The following is a 21959-nucleotide window of genomic DNA, read 5'->3' as shown; positions in this document are numbered from 1 at the left end:
AAACCGCATAGACTTTACCGGTACGTGACCAAAGTTATAATAATGATAATACTGTGCGATGGTAGCAACGTATACCTACAATATTATATACCTATGTTTATACCTATATAGGTATTATATTGTTTGTTATGTTATACTTACGAGGCGGGTGTGTATTACACGTGTGCGTTATTATACTGTATATGCCGCGGCGCGCGCCGATTATTAACTTTATATATAGTGACTGATGGTATCGTCATTATTATTACAGTGAGAGGGGTGGGGGGTTGATACAGGGGAGGATAGAAAACAAAACAAAAATTTGTAAAGAAAGACCGAAAACGAATATATCATTACGCAAACAATCCTTATTATAAATATCTACTATATATAATGTACCTATATATCATACAATGCACCCGTCATTCCACATTCGTCGCAGTACGCGCGCGTAGTGTCGAAAGTGAGAATATTATTATATTATTTTTTGTGATAATTTATGTAAGCTTATATGTCTTATAATATTATAATAATGATGATGCACGATGAAAAGAAAAACCTCGTGACGAGGTCGATGAGAGTGAGCATCGTCGGTGTGTGTGTGTAGTGTTTGACGCTACAAGGGAAAACTGCGTGGTTGGTAGATTTGATTTTTTTTCTATACTTATTAACGTCTCTTCGTAGTTTCATATTCTCTCCCTTTCCTCTTCCCGTTTTGCTGTTTTTTTACAGATCGCGTCTTCACTCTTGGGCGAAGATTGTATTTATACTTCGTCGTTTTCTTCCTCTTCTTCTCATGTTGCCAGGTTGGTATATATCACCGTACAAAGCTAATATTACGCGTCTATTACTATAATATATTATTGTTATTATTATTATTATTATTACTATCATAGCTCGTCTAGTCGTTTGTTGGCGGAGTTTGCCAATATAATTGGTTTTTCTCTTCCTGTGCTGCCGGTAAACATATTATATATATAATAATAATAATAATAATAATAATAGTAGTAGTAATAGAAACACTTTCTGAACAACGAGGAGGCTAGTGTGAAAAAAACCGAATTAACAATTCTCTTCGATTTTGAGGAACTATATTACGTCAAAGGTCTTGGATTTTTTTTTTTCTAAGTATGTTTCTCTTGTATTTTACTATTATTATTTAAAACACATTTTTACACATAGTAAATATTTTCTTTTTTCTGTTTTATGTTGATTTAAACGTATAGTATTAACTCAACTCTCACATTATATTTTCGTTATTGTACATAATGATTATCTACTTTAATGAAGAAATGTTATTTGTAATGCACACTCGTTTCTTTGAAGCTGCCGAAAATAGCCAACTGTAAAAAAAAACCTGTCAAATGTAATATTATTATAATAGGTAAGCAAGTTATATTATGACAACAAAATTAATATTTTGTTGTTTTTCGGTGTTGGTTTATTTAGTTATTTTTTAGTAAAACCACGAATCGTTCAATTTTCCAATAAAACTATACTCGACATGTTTGAAAAATAAACTAGTAGCTGTAAATATTGCTTATAAGTTCAATTCGAATTTATAGTTAAGTTTAATTGTATTCTATTTTTATTTATTTTAATAACTCAAACAATACAATATTTACTTAATAAAATGTATAGATATGTGGAATGAATTAAAACAATAAATATGAATTTCGTAAATTAACATAATTTTGAAAGTTCGTTTTTAATTCTATTTACAATTTGAATAGTTTGGTTCGTACTCAAAATTAAAATTTGTAAAAATACGTAGTTATTTTTACTTATTTAAAATGCATAATGTAGTTTAGTTTTAACACAATATAGTTAACGTTAATACATCCTCTGGCCATCCGTACCTTATTTGAATTATGAAAATGAAATATAAATCCGTAGTAATATTTTAGTGCAGGTGATGATATTGACATTACCATGTATGTTAAATATATATATATATTTATATTAGTTGCCAAACAATTATCTGATTATGCATTTATGCAATATTATAATACTGTTTTAAGTTTGATAGTTTAATTGTATCTACAGCCCAAATAAAAGTTAATTGTCGCGAAGAAGAAAAAATGCATCACAGACGTTAGGTGCTATTATATAGGTAGGTACCTATTCGGATTTGAATAAACATACTGCAGCGGTAGGGGCTTGGGCATGATGAGTGATTTTTATACAGAGAGTTATATATTATAGCAAGGTAGCCTGCAGCGTCTGTGTTCCGGCTTCCGTGTTCCTTTTTTGTCCATATTATTTGTCACGTACCTACCTATATGTGCCTTTATTGTATTATTATTATTTTGTGCTACTGCCAATACAATACACCAGTTCGCTTTGAGTTTTTATATTTGTGTACGGACAAAAGCTTCGTTCTTCAATATATAGATGCAAATCCGTATAAATGCACCGCGTATTATTCTGGGGTTTTGTATAGGTACATAATATTATACGAAATAATAACATAATAATTATTTTACACTGAGTTTACAAGCAGTGTACAGCAAGCTGTTTATACAGAGTGCATCATCAAAATCTATCATTTTAACATTTAACTTCCATCTAAAATTGTGTCAGGCGTGTTAAACTATGATCCGTAAAAATTACTAGTTATCATTAAAAAAATTTTACATAAATACAGGGTAATTCACAAAACATGCTCATTCCTCTCTTCTGCCCATATTGTTTCTTAAGTTTATAAGGTCTTTAATAAGTTAATATTATTATCGATTATAGAATTTTTAAATAAACCTACATAAAAACGTGTCTCTAATTAAATATTTAAGTAGTATTTGAAAATTTGAAGACTATTCTGTAATAGAACAGACTTATGTTTTTCAAATTAAACAACTCTTTTCTAATATTTAAATAAAGATTTATACTGATGATTAATTTTGTGAATGTTGATGCATCAAAATCAAAATTTAAGCTATTAAGTTTGAGTATTAAACAATATGACCTATAATGGATCTAGGATAATTTAATCATTACTCATTAATATTGGTTTTACCTACATAACATATAAAATAAATTTAATCTGGCATTTATTAATATAGCCGTTATAGGTACGAGTTACCTATACCTACTCATAAATTATAAAATTTTAATAATTACGTTAGAATAATAATTTTAAAACTATTATAATTTATAATCCCTTAAAGTGGAGTAAATAGGACCAATTAGTGGAGGGAAAAAATGATATAGATTTCATAATTGCCACAAGTTAGAAAAAGTAAAACAAACAAACCTCATAATTTATAATAACATTAATTTATTATTTTTAGGTTAGGTAGTATTAGTAATATTAAAAAAAATCGGTTTGGAGGTTGATATATCACCCACCCTCCTAGTTACGCCATTGATCCCTCAAATATTTTAGAAATTGAATACTTTCAAGTTTTGCAAAATATATTTCCGTTGAATCGTTCTAAATAGAAAACTCCGTACAATAATATTTACATCATCATATGTCACTATGATTACGTCAAGAATACCTACTATTATAGCCATATTATATTCATTATTGTAGGCACCTAAATTAGATTTGTATAGACATATGATCGAAGTAAAACTAAGACGCGTTGTTTCATCTTATTATTTTATTTTTAAACGATTATTTCGCTATAGCTATATTGCATAATATATATTCAATGGCTTAAAATACTTGTGTGATAATCACCGAAATATTATAAAATGGCTAATTCAAACATATTAATTTAGAACACAGTTGAGATCATCGTTTTATGCATGTTACAATATTATTTTCGTTCCAAACTTCCGTAATATGAGCCTATCTCATTTTCATATTATCAAAATATAACAGTTTACTCGCTTTCGCCAATACCATAACAATATATACATGGTACAAATATAATAAAAAATTTAATATAATATTTTGGAAAGTTTTTAAACTTTACATTACGTCAAGATAATTTCAAAATGTTCAAATGTTCATACATTTATATTAACAATAACAATAATGTACGTATATTATTGCGTACAAATAACGTGCTACGTAGCAATCTAATCGATTACGTATAGACACAATTTAAATTGAGTTTTCCAATTAAATGTATTTATACATACAATATATAACTTAATATATTTTATTTTAAAACCGCTTAAAATTCCGATATTTTTTTTAATTCCTCCTTAGAATTATGTACTAACATAAAATTAAATTCAATATTCATGTCGACGTTAATGTTGTATTGTAATATTTGAGACTTCTTTATTATTACAAAGTTTTTGTTTTTATTACAACACCACAGCGTTGACAAGTTACACATATGACATATTATGCTTATTATATCGTTAGAAATTAGAATTGTCCGTTGGTTCGCATTAACACTATCCCAAAAACTCACTCCTATAGCATAACTTATTAATATGATGGTCTCGATTTATCTTTCATGATTAATTATTCGATATTTCCTACCTGACCTTAACGGGCGCATAGATAATTAATACACATAATAATAAAGGGTGATTCTTTTATCGAACAACACTATAATTATTTCGAAATCTATAAACGTTTTTTAAAAAAAAATTTGTGCTACTTCGACTGGAAATTAAGTAAAACAAAATATATTTTTAAAAACATTAATTTAATATTTTGAAATATTTAGTGTTGTTTGGTAAAAGAATCACCCAGTATACAATACCGTTTTCGTGGGTATAGTTAATAAAATAGTTACCTGACGTGACGGCGGCAGCGGAGGATCGATGAGGGATATTTTCGATTTCCTGAATGCACGAGTGCTAATTAATAATTGCCCGAATAATGGGCGCATTTTAAACCGTTAATAACTATAGATCGTGCAGCGCAAAACGGGTTATAGCGCTGCACCCGTGTTTTTCACCTGAGATACCTAATAATATTACATAGATTATTGCTGGACGAAGATTTCTGCGGTGTGCCTTATCTGAATATTGTATTCGTCGGACGCTGCTTACTTAATATTATTATCTAGTAATTATAAATCGTTGTTGCTATACGTATAGTATATTATATGTATATATGCATGGATGTGTATGTTAGTCTATGTTTACGATGATCCACGTCAAGAATACTTACTCCCATTTTTGCAACAAATAATAAATTTATTCAAATTCTGAATCTTTGAATTTTCAAAGAATGTATTATCTTCAAATCATGAATTTTTTTCCCATGTTCTGCAGTGATATAAACTTCTATTTATCAAATGAGAACCAAACTAGATATCTCCTTTAAAAATTTAATTTAATTATCTTTTATAATTATAAAAAATGTAAGAAAAAAAATACAAGACTTAAAAATGGTTATTGGTTATGATTATATAATTATATAGCTAGGTTTGTTATTATTATCTACGTTTATTAATAATTCCGGCAATAATAATATAAATGGAATAAATATAATGCAGATATGATCTTTAATATCACGGAAACAAAAGAAATATATGACATAGGTACTATGCATGATATATTATACTATAAAGAAAAAAATCTAAATAATTATGTATATTTATATAGTTTATATTTTAAATCTAATTGATGCTCTTTTTTAATTTATACATAATTTAATATAGATTATCTGCAGAATATTATGTATAGATATTTTTTAAAACACAATGTAAAAATAAGTAAATTACATAGGTACCTTTAAAACCATTGTAGGTACCTGATAACTATATACGTATAATCTATAAAAAAAAAACTACCCCAAATAACACCCTTATAGTTTATACGCACATTTTATAGTCATTAGAAATTATATTGTTTTTTCTTTTACAGGTACACTGAAATTCGCCAACCGTGACGTGGTAATCTACCCCCGGCATTTTAACTCCGGCATACAGCCACATAGGTCCGGAAAACAACCGACACTAATTTCGGGGAGTTTGTTCACAGCACACACGTGTGATATAATACATATATATTATATGTGCATAATATATATATTTAAAAACAATATATAAAAAGACAAATTTTAATGTACCAATATTGAGAATTGACTTTAGAAGTCACCTTATTAGAGTTCGAACAATATGCAAACTTATTTTTTTTTTTAATTTTCAATAATATTATTATTATTATTATTATTATTGTAGCTTGGTAGTCATCAATTATTTAATCTTAACTTGTTTGACTAATAAATAGTATGTAACTCCTTACCATGAACAATCAAGCTTAGAAATTTACTGTTATTAAAATTGGTTTTATTTTTGTTTTTAATTAGTTTTTTGATTAATTTATTTGTATGTTATAACTTATAACAATAAAACATTAAATAAAAAAAAAATTGTATATTATAATATTGATATGATATGATATGATAATATGTAATCATGTAAACAGAATAGCTCAAAAACCACGTTTAAAGTTAACTACAAGTCATTTTTCTCACAACAATTACCCAGCCAATACATACAACACCGATTGAAATATGAAACAAATATTAATGGAATGAACGCTTACACATACCTAGACTGCGTCTTATATTATTTTAAACCGTTTGTAACTATATAATTTCTGTGACTTATGAAATTTCAAACCACCTGCACCGCTGCGCCACGGAATTTGAATTACCACACGTGTCGACGGTAGCTTAAATGTTGTCGTATCGACGTGTATAATTTTTACAATAATACAGTATTTCTACACCCACGTATGACATTGGGTATATCGAAGAATAACGTTTTTCCAACGAACAACAAGTACCGGAACAAATCTTAAGTCGGCCCGATACGATGTAAGTACTATTTTACCACAAAAATTACCAATAAATTATAGGAATGGTTATTTTTCCAGGAAGCGATCAAAACATGTTTTTTTGTTCAGAGAAAATTAAGAAAAAATTAAAAAAATAAAACGAAAAGGGATATTTGGAACTATAATAGGAGAAACAAGTTGAGTAGTATCTTCAGATAGGTATGTGGTACATAAAATGGCATATGATTTTATTTATAGTTATAAGGATTATAAAAGACGTATATACATAACATATTTCGTTCTCATAATAAATCGCATGCGTTAACTAAATAGTAAATATGAGTAATTCAGTTTAAAATTCACTCGAAACTCTGATAAATGCACTTGAATATACATTTGACATTTTTTTTTTAATTTTTAAAATATATACAAAGAGTTTATAGTGAACTTTTTTTGAAAATAAAAGACATATTATGTAATTTATCTTCATATTTAATGAACAAAAAGAAAGTAATTTGATTTATTTAGGTGAATGTATATAAATCATAAAAACACTAATACCTATACTATGTATATTCATAATAATATATGTAATATATTTTTATTTTGTGTAAAAAAAATCTTAATATCTGTATAAAAAATAATACTAATAGATAGACAAATTGTTAAGAATACAATTAAATTTAATAAAAAAATGTAAAAGTATGTGAAATTAAAGTTTCAAAATTGAATTAATTTTTGAATAATCCAAGCGTTCAAACATTGTACAGTAGGACATCTATTTTACAATAGCCAGAAAAAAAACAACTTTCTGCAAATTCTCAATATGCCAACCACAAATAATATATTATTATTTATTATTCGATAATAATATGATGTATTTACTTTTGATCTATTTTTTCGTTGGTACATGATACTACATTTACTTCGTAATACACAATATATCATACGATCTGCAAATGTGCACATGTTATATTTTGCTATGACGGGCTTCTGCCTTTTGTGCTTTATATCTAGTTGCAGAATATGTAACTACGCATACATAAACCTATGCAGCAAGTAAAACGAATTCCATAACGTAACCAATGTATATACAGGGTGATTCACCAAGCAATTATTTTTATTCTTTAATAAATGCGGTAATTTAATATTATAACTATATAATATAACTAAGGGTAATATTATCTTTAGTATACAAGCATTTTAAAAGTAAAAAACTACTTATTTGATGTTCGAAATTTAAATGAGGTACATCTATTGAATAATGTATGTAGGTATCTAGTAAAAGAGTGGAATTTAAGTAAATTTAAGAAAATCCCAATAATTGAAAATATGTTCTTTATAATTATTTATAATTTCTTTATAATTATCCACTTATAAAGTGGGTATATTTTAAAACTCACAAAAATCTGAATTTCAATAATTGCATTGTTAAATATTAAAAAAAGGGTGTGCGTATGCTTAGTAAATCACTCTGTATTTATATTGGTAACATATGTACTAATACGATATGTATTTTGTCCAGCATACAAATATATAATATAGTGCGTGAGTGTCGAATGGTGGACGGCGTGCCGAGCGGGAAAAGGGACGAAATAATAATAATAATATATTCATCGGAATATAACGAAAAACCGTCGATTCGTTCACGCTCGATGGGGTTGTTTTTTTCGTAGAAACGTCACATCAAAGTCAAACGCACGCAATTGTTTAACGTCCACGGTGGGGCGGCGGCGGCGGGGAAGGGGAAACCGTACAGCGTTACATGGAAGCACCGAGCCGAGCCGTTACACATATATATGTATATAAATCAAAGTAGGTAGGTATGCATCAGGTACATTATATAATGTATGCCTACGCGTATTATTATGCTATTGTGACGAGAAAATATTATGTTCGGACCGACCTTTTTTCGCGTCCTTTTGTGTCCGATTATAATTGTTGTCCGCTGGACCGGTGTGCTCTCTCATAACACACGATGGTATAAGGCTCTCCGCGATGCACTACGCGTACCTACCTCTACACACACACACACACACACACATATATATATATATTATATAGATCACCAAAATCGATACGATCGCTATATCACTACGGCAGTGTCAATCTCGGTCAGCAGTCAGTCACCGCGGCGACTGTAATAGTATAATACGAGTGCGTATACGCAGTGAAATACATAATATTCGTCTTCGGGTGCGCGTGTGTGTGTGTGTACATCACGACGGATTGACGCGTATTATATAATGCGTGTGTGGTCCGTGAGTGCAACTACTATTATGTACGGTGGTAGAAGGTAGCAACGACGTTGGTGGAAGAATATAATAATAATAATAATAATAATAATAATAATAGTACGTGTCGCCGTCGTTTGTGGTTGTGCTGCTCCGGGTACGGTTTTTTTGGGGAACGGCTGCGGGTGACACGAAAACAAGCTCGGCGTAACGCATGCGATAATATACATAATATCGCGTAATGCGTATATATACATATGCGTAGTCTATACTTTGAGCAAAGTGAAAAAAAGCTGTATTGTTTTAGGTCAATAGGTCGGCTATAGGTAAAAACATATCAGTAATATAAAAAATTGGTGGATTTAAATCGGGGGGAAGCAGCGTCAAAAGTTTTGAAAAATAGTTTCGTCAAAAAAAATTTGAAAAATATTGATTTTGTCTATGAGGAGGGCTGGCGAGACGTGCTGCTGGCCCACCAAGAATTTTTTTATTTTTGAGGGGAAGGAGTGTCGTGCGAATTTCGAAACTAGGCTTACGAATTACGTGCTAAATATTTGCATAATTTTTTTTAAAAATTTCCATTGAGGGGGGGGGGAGGGGCTGGCCAAACGGTACGTTAAATTACTATAATATCTGATATTCCGGGTTCCTATGGAACTGATTTTCACGAAATCTTCTACACGATTACACCTATAGAGACTGGGGTATTGTTCTTTGGTTCGTTTTTCAACCCCTAAGTTGGTGTCTCACATATGTATTTTGTTTCGGCCTCTAAAACCAAATAATTTTGTTGTTAATATAAAGGGTTGCTGTTGATTGCAGAAGTAAAAATAATAAATGTAGACTAACAGATTCGCCATGCATTGCAATGTGATTATTTTTCAATAGAAAGAAAACAATATTTAATTAATTGTTTGTTATTCAAATGTACAACAAAGGCTATGTGTAATTTTTGTGTAGATTATAGATTATAAAATATTAATAATTGACTGATTTAAACGAAAGTATCAGAAAAGTTTGCACCATGTTTAAATCTATACTCTGGCACTCAAATCAGTTCACAAATAATGAGGTTATGCTAGATGTCGAGTTGGTAGTACACTAAAACCAAGACACACCGATATTTTATGTTTGTTAAATTTTCCAATCGAAATCGGGTTGTTCAGCTATATAGTGGAATATACATATATATCAATATATATAGAAGTACTACCGTATACATAGGTACTATCTGTATATAGAAATATCACAGCGGGAGCGCTCTGAATATATAATACAATTTTGTAGACAATTTTTCTATAGATAACTTGTCTTTTTCCCCTCTGGAGTTGCCCGGTGGGCATTTAAGGGTTGTCGCATCGCTCGCGGTGGTGTTGTTGCTGTCAATCAAATCCACGTCGCTGTCGAAGTTTTTTTTTTATATATATATATATATATTTATATAATATTTAAGACCCCGAGGACACAATGCGATATTGTGTGTATATATATATTATCATGTATATACGCGCTTGGCGGAGAGAAATGAATTTCGATCGGTGCGCATATACATATAATAATGTTTACAGTATTATTGTTGCACACTCTCATTTCGACATTTCGTCGTTTTGCGCGCTATACACGACGCCTGTGCCGTGGTTATTCGCATAGCTTATAATAACATTATATTCATCCAACCACAAGCTCGCCGCGTTTTCCGCGTCATTCGATTATATTCAATGTATAATAATTCATATAGGTAGCACATCCGAACGTCACAAAACTATACATTATTCATTTTATGGTTGGCGCGGCGGCGGACCATTCGATCACGGAATATATCACTATAATATTACAATACTATATTATAATTTATAATAACAATATTACCATGTTATACAGCATTACGGCGTTGGTTAATTTTACTTTCTCGAGTATGTAACATTATTATATTATGGGAACACCGAAACGAATAAAGTGTTTTTTTTTCTTCTTCTAAAAACAATTTTCAATCAAAAACTTTCGATTTCCAGTCGTAGATTATCACACATGATATAATATAACATTTCACTCGCGTCCAGTAAATATGGGACGATAATAGTTATGTTATTATTATATTTTAGTGGCGTATGATGGTTTATATATTGCCTTTACAAATATTATGCTTACGTGAATTTGTGAACGGTTAAACACAATTTTAACCGTATCATGCAGTAATTATATTAAGAATGTAACTATAACTATCCAACCTCGTCTCGTATATAATATAAATTATTATATTATAGGCACCTCTTCATTTACTAATTATTTTAATACGTTCATTTAAAATATTGAAGTTTAAATTAATAAATTAAGTTAATTTTCAATTTCAGTTTAAATAATTTAATGTGGCTGTGTATTTATATAAAATACGATGATAATAATATGTAGGTAGAAACGAGGTGATTCGCCAAAACGCTTTCTACTTTTTTTCTTTAGTAATGAGTTTATTCAAATTTTGATTTTTATAATTTTTATATATACCTAAGGTCCTTCATTTTCTTATACTTAAGTTTGCATGCAATTTTAAGAATATCTGTGGTAATAAAAATGTATATTATTTAAATTAAAACCATAGTTTTTGTTGTAAAATATTTAACAAAATATATTTTTTTAAGTCTAATATTTATAGTTTTTAATTTGAACGAGTGATTTAAAATTCATATAACTTAAATTAATAATAATAATATTTCATGACAATAGGTTTAGAGTACATTACGGAAACTGCGATTATTTTAAAACTAGAAATTCAAAATAGTCAATGTACTTAACTAAAATACTGTATATTTTTTTGAATAATATTATATTATTATATTTTATGTTTGACGTAAAAAACTCAACTTGTTTAAATTTCTATTTTGATCAATAACACTTTCAAAAATATCATCAGATTAAAAATTTACAATAAAAATATAGTGACATTACTTGTTTGAAAAATATAAGTTTGTGTACACATAAGAAAATTACTTAAATGGTAAAAACGTATGTATTTTTGAGAATAGAATGGTTTTTAATTAAATAAAAATGTGTTTATTTACTAAAAGCGTTTTAAAAATAAGAAGTTGGATAAAATATGTACATATTAATAGAAGATAAAAATGAGATGAAAATACTTGATGAATAGCTATGTGCAGTATATTGTTTTCGAACGCTATTATAATACGATTACCAAAATATTATTTGTAAAATGAGTATAAAATATAATGTTATTTTATATTAATGAATTTGTGTACCTCGTTAATCGCGATTCGACATCGGTGCAATTATCATAGCAGTATAGCACATATTACCATTTAGCATATTAATATAATTATAATATTTTGTTTTCCACTATATTTACATAAGCGAGACAATATGTGTTAACGGCGTCAATTTCCGTTCATTAATATCAACGCGAGTGTATTACACGATACGTATAGAGGTAATAATACTATCGTTAACATTCGAATTTTCTTTCGCCGTTTAGTTGTCTTTTGTTTTTGGAAAATCGAACATCATGTCGTCGAGCGACTATTACGCCGCAGTATAATAATTATATTATTTACTATATACATATATATTTTATCCGTCGGTGTAATATTATTCTTATCCCTTTTCCTACCAATTGAATTCTGTTTTCATTAACTTTTGTCGCTCTCGGGAATACTAATAAATCTCGATATTATGCAGATTATAAAATATAATTATAAGTCGACGACAAAAAATAATAATCATTTCCTCTCGCTGCAGTTGTTCTTTTATTCGTTTTTATTCTTGTACCTGCCGTATATTACGTATAATATTATAACGTAATAATATTCTTATAACACTGTTTTTACGATTTACAATGACTTTTGGATTAAAACAAACAAAAACAATATTTTTGTTCGGCCGTATATAATATCTTATCACTTATACACATCACCCTTTGTTGAGTGGGATTTTTATTTTCACAGTTTCGGACTGAGTCGTCTCTCACGAACAATCAGATATCGGAAATATACGCGCATTGCAGGACGCATCCGCGCTGCTGCCTTTGTTGTACAATAATATCTTCCTTCAGTATTTATTTATATATGTTTCTTTTGTTTCAAAAAATATTATTTTTTTTTTATAATACGTGTGAATTTATAATGCACAAAACAAAAGTTTTGGGTGCGTTTAAACAAAAAAATACATGCTCAATGTTCTGGAAACTAACTATATAAATGATTTGCCGTTCTAAATCGTTGTTATCAATGTTATCATAATACCATTATAACTGTTATTTTATTTACTAAAAAAATTAGTTTTCGACAATGAATTTCCGCGTTTCGAATAAATATAAAACTTTAGATTTATCTATAGGCGCAGAAATAAATGCAAGTATACTGTCTATAGGTACATCAAAAGTTAACACTTTAATAATAAAATAAATAAAATAATTATTATGTGTTTTCTATTTTTATTGCCGTTATTTTTAAGTTTTATCTTAAGTTTTTGAACAATAGCATACATTTTTAATTTAATATTCAAGCAGAATATTTTTCTGAGAATCAAAATAAAACTATAGAAATTAATTTTTGGACAAGTTTGCATGAATGGAGTAGCAAAACAACATTTTTCATATTTTCTGGTTTGCCATTTCACTCGTTTAATTATTAATTAAACTTATAGGTTACACGTAAGATAAAACTATTAAAAAATATTCTTCAAATAGGAATATGAAATCAATACTATATGCTTTAGATGACTTAAAAGTATGTGAATAATATTTCTAAAAACGTTAATACTATTCGAAAAAATGAATGTTTACCATGTTTACTATATCATAATATATACAGATGGTTTTCGGTTGTGTGATTTATTTCCATATACTTATCAACGTATTTATACATATATAAGCGCATAATAATATATACTATTTTATACTTTGGTTATGTAACATAATAATATTACTGTCTCTGGTTTTAGAGACTTTATTTCTTTCATTCTATGATTTATTTTACTCGCGCAATATAATAAATGTAGTGAGAGTATTATATACGACGGCGGTTCATTATATGGTTCATTCTTTCTTTTTTCCTCTCCTTTTTTTGATTTTTTTCTTTTAAGTCTTATCCTGCATGCACAGTGCACCATGAATACACGACACACACACACACACACATATTCGTCAAACGACCGACGACTACGACGACGATCGTGTAAAGAGTGGTGGGTTGGAGTGTGGACGCTATACATATTATATATATATACACACACAGACATAAAGGTTGGCTCGGGATTTCGGGGCCCGCCGTTACATGGGTAGCGAAACGTGAAATTGAGTTGCATTTCAGAGATGTTTGCGTCATCCCTTCACGCGCACACACACACACACACACGTCGCTCTGGATGGCCGGTGGAGATGAAATTCCCAGTACTATCACCACACAACGGCCGTGTATATATATATAAGCATACGTATAATCGGGGTGTATGTGGGTGTGTGCGTACGCGCGCGACAGAGTTCACTGTGGCGTATACGGAAAAAAAAGACGAAGGAAAAACCTCTCCAGAGCGTATTAATAAAAAAACAAAAAAAAAAATTTAAAAGCCACGCGAACGATGTGGCGGTGGCGATGGAGAGCGAGAAGAAAATGTCGAGTATTTTTATTACTGTTATTATTTTTATGCGTGATGCGGTGAGCTTAAAATTTACGGACATTTGAAGGGTTTATGTATGTGCTTATAATGGCGTTTTCCGCCCAAAACATTTTACGGAAATTTATGCGGTATTTTTTCACGCTCTGTACACGTCGTCATTTCAAATCAACCGGTTTTAAGCTTTATTTATTGCGTCATATACAGCTTATAATATTATTATATTACATCGTCGTCCATCGACTATGTTTATTATACCCGTGCACTATATATATGAAGTGATCTATTTAACCGTTAAATTAAAAATCGAGTTTTAACGCAAGAAGATGAATACTAGAATTTTTGAAAATATTTCTTTTCGATAATTTAGTATTCGTTACAAAATACAATTGTATTTTTATCATTTGTTATTATGTATTGTTATAATTTTTTAAGCCAATACCCTTTCGAATGAAACATACATTTTTAATTTTATATTCCAAAGTAGAATACTATTTGGAGTATTTCGATTTATTTTAATCGTGTATAGACAAGTCTATCTTAAAAAAGGAATTCACAAACTATTTGTTTTAAATTTGATTTTCATATTTTTAAATATTTCAAAAAAATATTCTCCTTCGAAATATAAAATTAAAAATGAATGTTATCAATAAAATTAGTGAAAAATTTAATAAATATAGTGCCTTACTTTAAATAGATCAGTATATGTTGATTGTAGTACACTGTACCAAACGATCGTAATTTTATATCAAAATATGCAGTACGTAAAGCATTATTATAAGCACTGTATGGAACATAATATACATATTTTATTATGTAATATAAAACATGGAATTTGATGAAATTGGCATAGACTAAACAGCATTTTTTTACACCGTAATATACAAGTCCTATATTTTTATGTTTATTATACGTTATCGTAAAAGGAAAATATTTCCACAAAGATAATAAATTTTAGTTTATTTAAATTTATTTAAAAGATAAATTAAAATGTAACTAATATATTCATAATATTACGGTTATATTACATCCATTGAGTGTTCGTATTATATACATTTTCTAGGTATACACGATTTAATTTAGAATATGACATAAAAGAATTACTTTCAAAGGATATATTATATATTGTATATTATTTTTGCTAGCAATGTAATAGTGCTGTAAATACGTTGTTAATGGATTTTAAAGTTGGTTGGTACCTATATTATTATTATACCAAATATTATTTTACTATGAAGTGCCTATGTATATACTATTTTGTATTTTAATTAGTATAGCTTATAATTTGCGTACGGACTATTGATGCATATTCTCGGAATAATGTGAAGCAACTTTGAAGTTTGAACACAATTTTCTATGTCATGTGTCCACATCGCCGACAGTGAGTGTAATTAAAAAATCAGCTTTAATCGTTTGTATTTTTGTTTTCTTTGCTCGTGCCCGCGCAAAAAAAAAATTCAATCAAAAGAAATAAAAATAAATTATTTGCAGAAAAATATAAACAAACTATCTAGTAGCTACTTAAATATATTATGTAGGTTGATTTGCAAAGATATTACGAAAACAATTTTTTTTTTTTAACTGAAAACTCGCCCTTCGTATATAGTTTATACGATAGAACGAATGAACCTCGTCACTGAGCAGGTCACCGTGACGGATGTGTTACATTTGAATTCAATAATTAAATAATAAATCATTGTATAGCCATTAGCTATATGAAAAAACAATTCGGAATGAAGGTGCTACAAAGGATAACTTTAATGTTTATTTTTAAGGGTATTATATTATATAAAATAAATATTTATTGTGCGTTACCATTTACTTAATTCGGTAGATAATTATAATATTAAACTATTTTTGGTTAAAAGCATAGTAGGTATACAACTAATAATGTATCAACGTGTGGTATACGTTGAAGTTGGAAATAAGTTGGCTGTATATAAATAACTAAATAATTAGTCTAAATATTTAGAACATTCCGTTGTAAACAAAATAATGATTCTTAATGTTGAAAAACGACATAAAATCTTACGATTAATATTTGTTCAATTACAACGAAATGACGAAAATTGTTAAATATTTATTAAATTTAAATATTAATAAATTATTATTATTATTTTTGTTATTATTTAATATTTATTTTGTTTTACATGTCTATATTATTATAGAAAACTACAAAATTGTAAATACAAAATAACCTACATATTGTTGTGATATTTTAGATATTTCAATAACTTTATATGCTAATGATGTACTCGTAAACAAAAGTTACATATTGTTTTAGATAATAATTCAATATTTTACTATTTATGAAGTTCTCGGTTATTGAATATATGTAATTGGACGTATAAAGCGTTTTGACATTGAATATACAAAAAAACTTACAAATTTTAAATGCACGCGTGTATCTGTTTCTCACACTAATGTCTGATATATATATATATATCTACGTATCTAGATGAACACTTTTACCTGCACTCATCTCGTATATAATATTATCTGTGATTCATTTTATATCAGAGACCTTAAAGTGTGACCTGTGATAGGCATAAGACTACGTGGTTGAAGGAGAAATAAATTTAAGTTTTTTTTTCTTGTGATTATCATTTAATAATTGATATTCCAAAGTAAAAAAAAATTGATTATAAACTGACGCATATCTCAAATTATTACAGTCGCTTTATTCATACTCCATCAAGTTATGGTGTACTTTTAGAATTTTGCGTTGAATGCAATAAAGTCTATCATGATTACACTCACTAGCGAAATAAATAGTTCCCTCAAATTCAAACATTATTATTAAACATATTGTTATTATGTTATAATTAGTTTTTTCTTTAGTAGATATAGATGCTAGCTTACTAACTTAATGCAAAACAAATTAATAATATATATTTTAAAATTAAAAATTACTATACAAAAATACATTCAGAAGATGATTTAAAATAGTTAATATCAAAGCACTTAAATATTCATTTAATACATCTATTAAAGACCAGAAGAATTTAAATTTAAAACAAATAATCACTCTAATAGTCTCATCATTCAAAATTTTTTAAACTCTAAAGGCATCAAACATTTAACTATTTCTGTTGAGTACTATTGAACTTGTGTAGAATTAATGATTTGCGACATTTGCGTTAGAAAATCGTCATCAATTACAAATAACACTATATGTGTAAGACATAAAGTTCATCTATGGTATTATACAAATTTAATATACACTTCATTGTAATCCGCAAATGATGACCCTGTCACTATCCATGACGCGTCGCCTTGACGTGAACATATTTTATACACAACTAATAAAATAGTAATTTTTTTCGCGGGGTCTAAGTCGATGTATAATATTATGTTTTATTGTGTGACATATAATATTTTACGTTTTAACTATAATATTCGATGTATACGTCGTTGATCATTTGACATATATCTATAATAATATATTGCGGTGCGGTGTATAGGATAAATATATACTGTTCCCGTCGATTTCTTTCATTTCCACTTTACACCCTCCTTGCCCTACAGCCACAAACCCACACACATCGACCACCCGACATCCGCGAGTTCGATTATTGTGTGCGCCGTCGTCGACAACGGAAGCGGCACGCACATAACAATAATAATGTATGTGTAGAGAAGAAAACATCCCTTCGCATCGTGTAAGCGGCAGCAGAAGCAGCAAAATATTATACCTATATATAAAACACAACTCAAATAATAATATATAGATGTACCTATATACGGGTACCTATAGCCCATACAGTATTATATATACCGTGAGTACAATATTTTTATACACACACACTCGCACTCGTATAGCGTTTTCCGAATGATCGCACACGCCCAACCTTGCTTTGTATACCTCGTGTGTGTGTGTGTATAATACTGTGGTATATGACATCGGCCGGGCGACGTTTCGGAAACCTCGTTTATACCTGCGGAAGATTATCGGCAGAATAATAATAATAATCAAATCGGACTGTTCGTCGACGACGTAAATCCGATGAGTGACACACAACAAAAACGCAGATTTCGTACGGAAAAATACCTAACCGACGTGTGTGGTTTTTTCATACCACTGTCGTTGTCGCGGCGCGCGGTTTTATGGCTGTCAAAACACGCAAACAATAAATGGCCGTTCACTGCAACAGCGATACAACACACGATAGCGTAAAAAAACTCATATAAATAGGTAGGTCGTGGTACTCATACATATGACTTACATATTTTGATTTTGAATAATGTATAGGGACTAACGAATTACGATCTAATGTATTTTAATATAATATTATTTTCTTCCCTCGCGATCGACTATGCATACAAATTCACACTACAATAATAGCTACACTTTTAAGGAAATACGAGTATAACAGAAGCTATAGTAGCTTTTGAATGAAGGGATTTATTTAAAAATTTTAAATTATTAAGTCGTTACGTGTACGTATTGTATTTGTATTATCTGACTTTATAATGCCTTGCACAACATTAACATTATTATAATTTAAAACTATGTTGAGAAAATGGATCTGTCGTAATATATATTAGGTTTATTATATTGTAGGGCGTGGGGTTTTTTGTAAATACAATTTTTTTTTTGAATTCGTGTTACTTTATTTTGATAAAAAAAAATATGTGTATATTTCATTTTCATAACACAGTAAATAAAACGAATAAAAAATATAAATATTATAAAAAATTAATACACTCACCCAAACTTAAAATATATAAAAATGGGTGTAAGATAAGATAATAAAATAAATAATAATAGCCTTCTGTGTAACTTAAATGAACTGGAATATATTTGGGCTATGTCAAAATTATTATCTTATTGTCTTGGAACGCGTTCAGAACATTAAATAAGGGTCATTTTTGGACGCATTCGGGAAACTCCCGGTTATACTCGCAACATGCAAATTTACCCGCACCTAATAAATGATGACGAACACACCCCACCGGTCAATGTATTAAAGTAAATTGAAATACTATTATCTCCTGTCTGCATCGGTACAAATTTAAAATTGGTTTTGTAATACACGCTATGTTGTTATACGTTGTACTCGAACGCGCGATGAAAAAAAAATAGATTATGTCAGATGATATCATTTATAAAGGTTCCTACCAACATAATACGATAATATTATTATTATTATGTACAGACAACATTTACATTATACAGATATGGTAATAGAACTATTATAATGTTTAGGTTCAAAAAAATTATTAAATTGCGGGTAAACGGTTGTACAGGCGAACGAGTGCGGCATTGTGCGAGGGATGCGCCTATTCCGGAGCGGGTTGCTCGATGAAACATTAATAACAGGTGGAGTTATTTGAACACATATATAGTAGGTAATAATATTATAATGAGATATTTTACGGTGGTTGAGAGACCAGAGACAAAATTGTAACATGGGCTAAATTATCCAAGACATGGTATTACATTTTTAATTTTTTTTTAATAATATAGTTGTCCCTACATAATATTATGAAAAAATACTTGCAATAGCCGTTGAATTTATGTATGGTTATTAAAATTGAGATTAAACGTCTGAAAACTTTTCGTTCAATTCAAACTTAATAACATGTGTATTGTATATATAATAAAATGGTCATTTAAAAATAAAATATAATGTCATTATTATTATTATACAATATATGAACAAGAAAATACTTCTTTTTAAATGTATGTACCAAATAAACTACTGTACAATGTTCGTTATATTTTATACATATAAATTCATTGTATATTTAATCAGTGATAGTTAAATTTTTATTATTGCAACTTAGATATATTTCCAATAAATCTGCAGTAATCGTAGTTATTAAGAACAATATTGGAATGTCGAAAAAGAATATTGTAATTGTCGACATTTATAAATTTATAATTATCTATCTTTATCAAAATGTAAAACTTAAATTTTGGACACAGGTATACTTGTACGATTTATTTATACAATTTCAGATACTTTCATCTGGAAATATATTTATCAATTATTGTTGTACACGTTAAGACATTATAATTTATAGTAATAAGACTAGACAATATTGGATCTGAACCATAATATGTAAAGCGTTATCCTGTTCAAGCTCCCGCGTACACTTTTTATTCAAAAAGAAACAATAATGTAAACTAATCGATTTTTAAAATGAAACAACAACAAAAACTTCGCTATTCACACAAATTAAAACTGATGGAACTTTGTATGTATTATGTATATTATAATGTACTGTTTTGAGGGTTCAACATTTTGGAAAAAACAAACCTCTTTGGTGGAGATATATCGAAAAAAAACTTTAAAATCCTGTGTTATTTAAAAAAAGTTTTTAAAATTATATTTTTTTGTAACACAAATATTAAATACATTTTCGGCGAAGTCTATAAACAATTTGGAAGTATAATATTATAGTTTCTGATGATAATAAAATATTGTTTTAAAAATGTTTTTAGACCCCCTCCCTACTCTTCTATTTCTATAATATTCTAGCACATATTGTTGATTTGTAGATAGTATGTCTAATTTTATTATAAAAGATACTTGATATATTTATATTAGTCTATAGTTTAAACGGTATAATAATATTTATCTGTGAATGGATACGTAATTGTAATATATTGATACGTAAAGGCTATTATATATAGGTACCTATATATACTATATATTTATTATTATAGTTTAGAAAAGTTTGAGTGGCAAGCATATATATTATTATATTGAAACAACAAAAGCCAAAGTATATAACATAATACGGTTGATGTTCCAAACTATAAATGCATATTTAGCATTTTAGCAGCTGTAAGATACGTGGAATATAAAAATATCTATTATTTTTTTGAAAGTATACCACTATGTGTATAGTATATATATACGTATAAAATAGGAGTATGCATATATTATATATAATATATTTAATAATATATAGATACGTCGTACGTGTGCTTAAGGTATGGTTTCCCTGCAGCGTCAAAGAGCGGAACAGCACAGCGTCTAGACGCTTACCTATGTCCAGACCTGCAGTAGTTGACGCCGCGTCTGCTTGTACGTGTCCAATGCGTCTGTATAAAGAATAGAGCGATTATAAATCGTAACTGTTGCAGTAAAATAAAATACACGTTTTTCAGAAAGTTTCGGTTTTTTTGAGTTGTCGTGCGTTTTTTTCGATCGACAGTGACTGCAGTAATAATATTGAACATGTCATACATTTTCTATAATAGTAAATATCGTCGTTTCCACGTAATAAGAGAGGGAAATATATAGATGCCACCGATTATATTTTTCCACCAGCGCGATGATAATAATAATATTAATAATATTATAATAATAATAATACCTATAAATGTACGCCGGTCGCCGTGACTCGCACGTGGAGGGGCACATTAGGAGGACCGTTCTCGCGTCCGACCGGATTGGATTGTCCCGGCCG

The 21959-nt window shown here is 28.9% G+C and overlaps 1 long non-coding RNA gene across 1 annotated transcript in view; it reads left to right on the top strand.

Annotated features, from left to right (window-relative positions):
* The window catches only part of LOC132917336 (uncharacterized), a 38677-nt gene extending 32546 nt beyond the window's left edge, over window positions 1–6131 (top strand). The window contains exon 4 of the long non-coding RNA XR_009660269.1: window positions 5761–6131. This is a non-coding gene — a long non-coding RNA (uncharacterized LOC132917336). The remainder of the gene's footprint in view (window positions 1–5760) is intronic.
* The last annotated feature ends 15828 nt before the right edge of the window (window positions 6132–21959 follow it).

Source organism: Rhopalosiphum padi, chromosome 1 (assembly GCF_020882245.1).
Source record: "Rhopalosiphum padi isolate XX-2018 chromosome 1, ASM2088224v1, whole genome shotgun sequence".
NCBI lineage: Eukaryota > Metazoa > Arthropoda > Insecta > Hemiptera > Aphididae > Rhopalosiphum > Rhopalosiphum padi.
The sequence above is the reverse complement of the archived record's forward strand: the minus strand, read 5'-3'. Positions and strand labels throughout refer to the sequence as shown.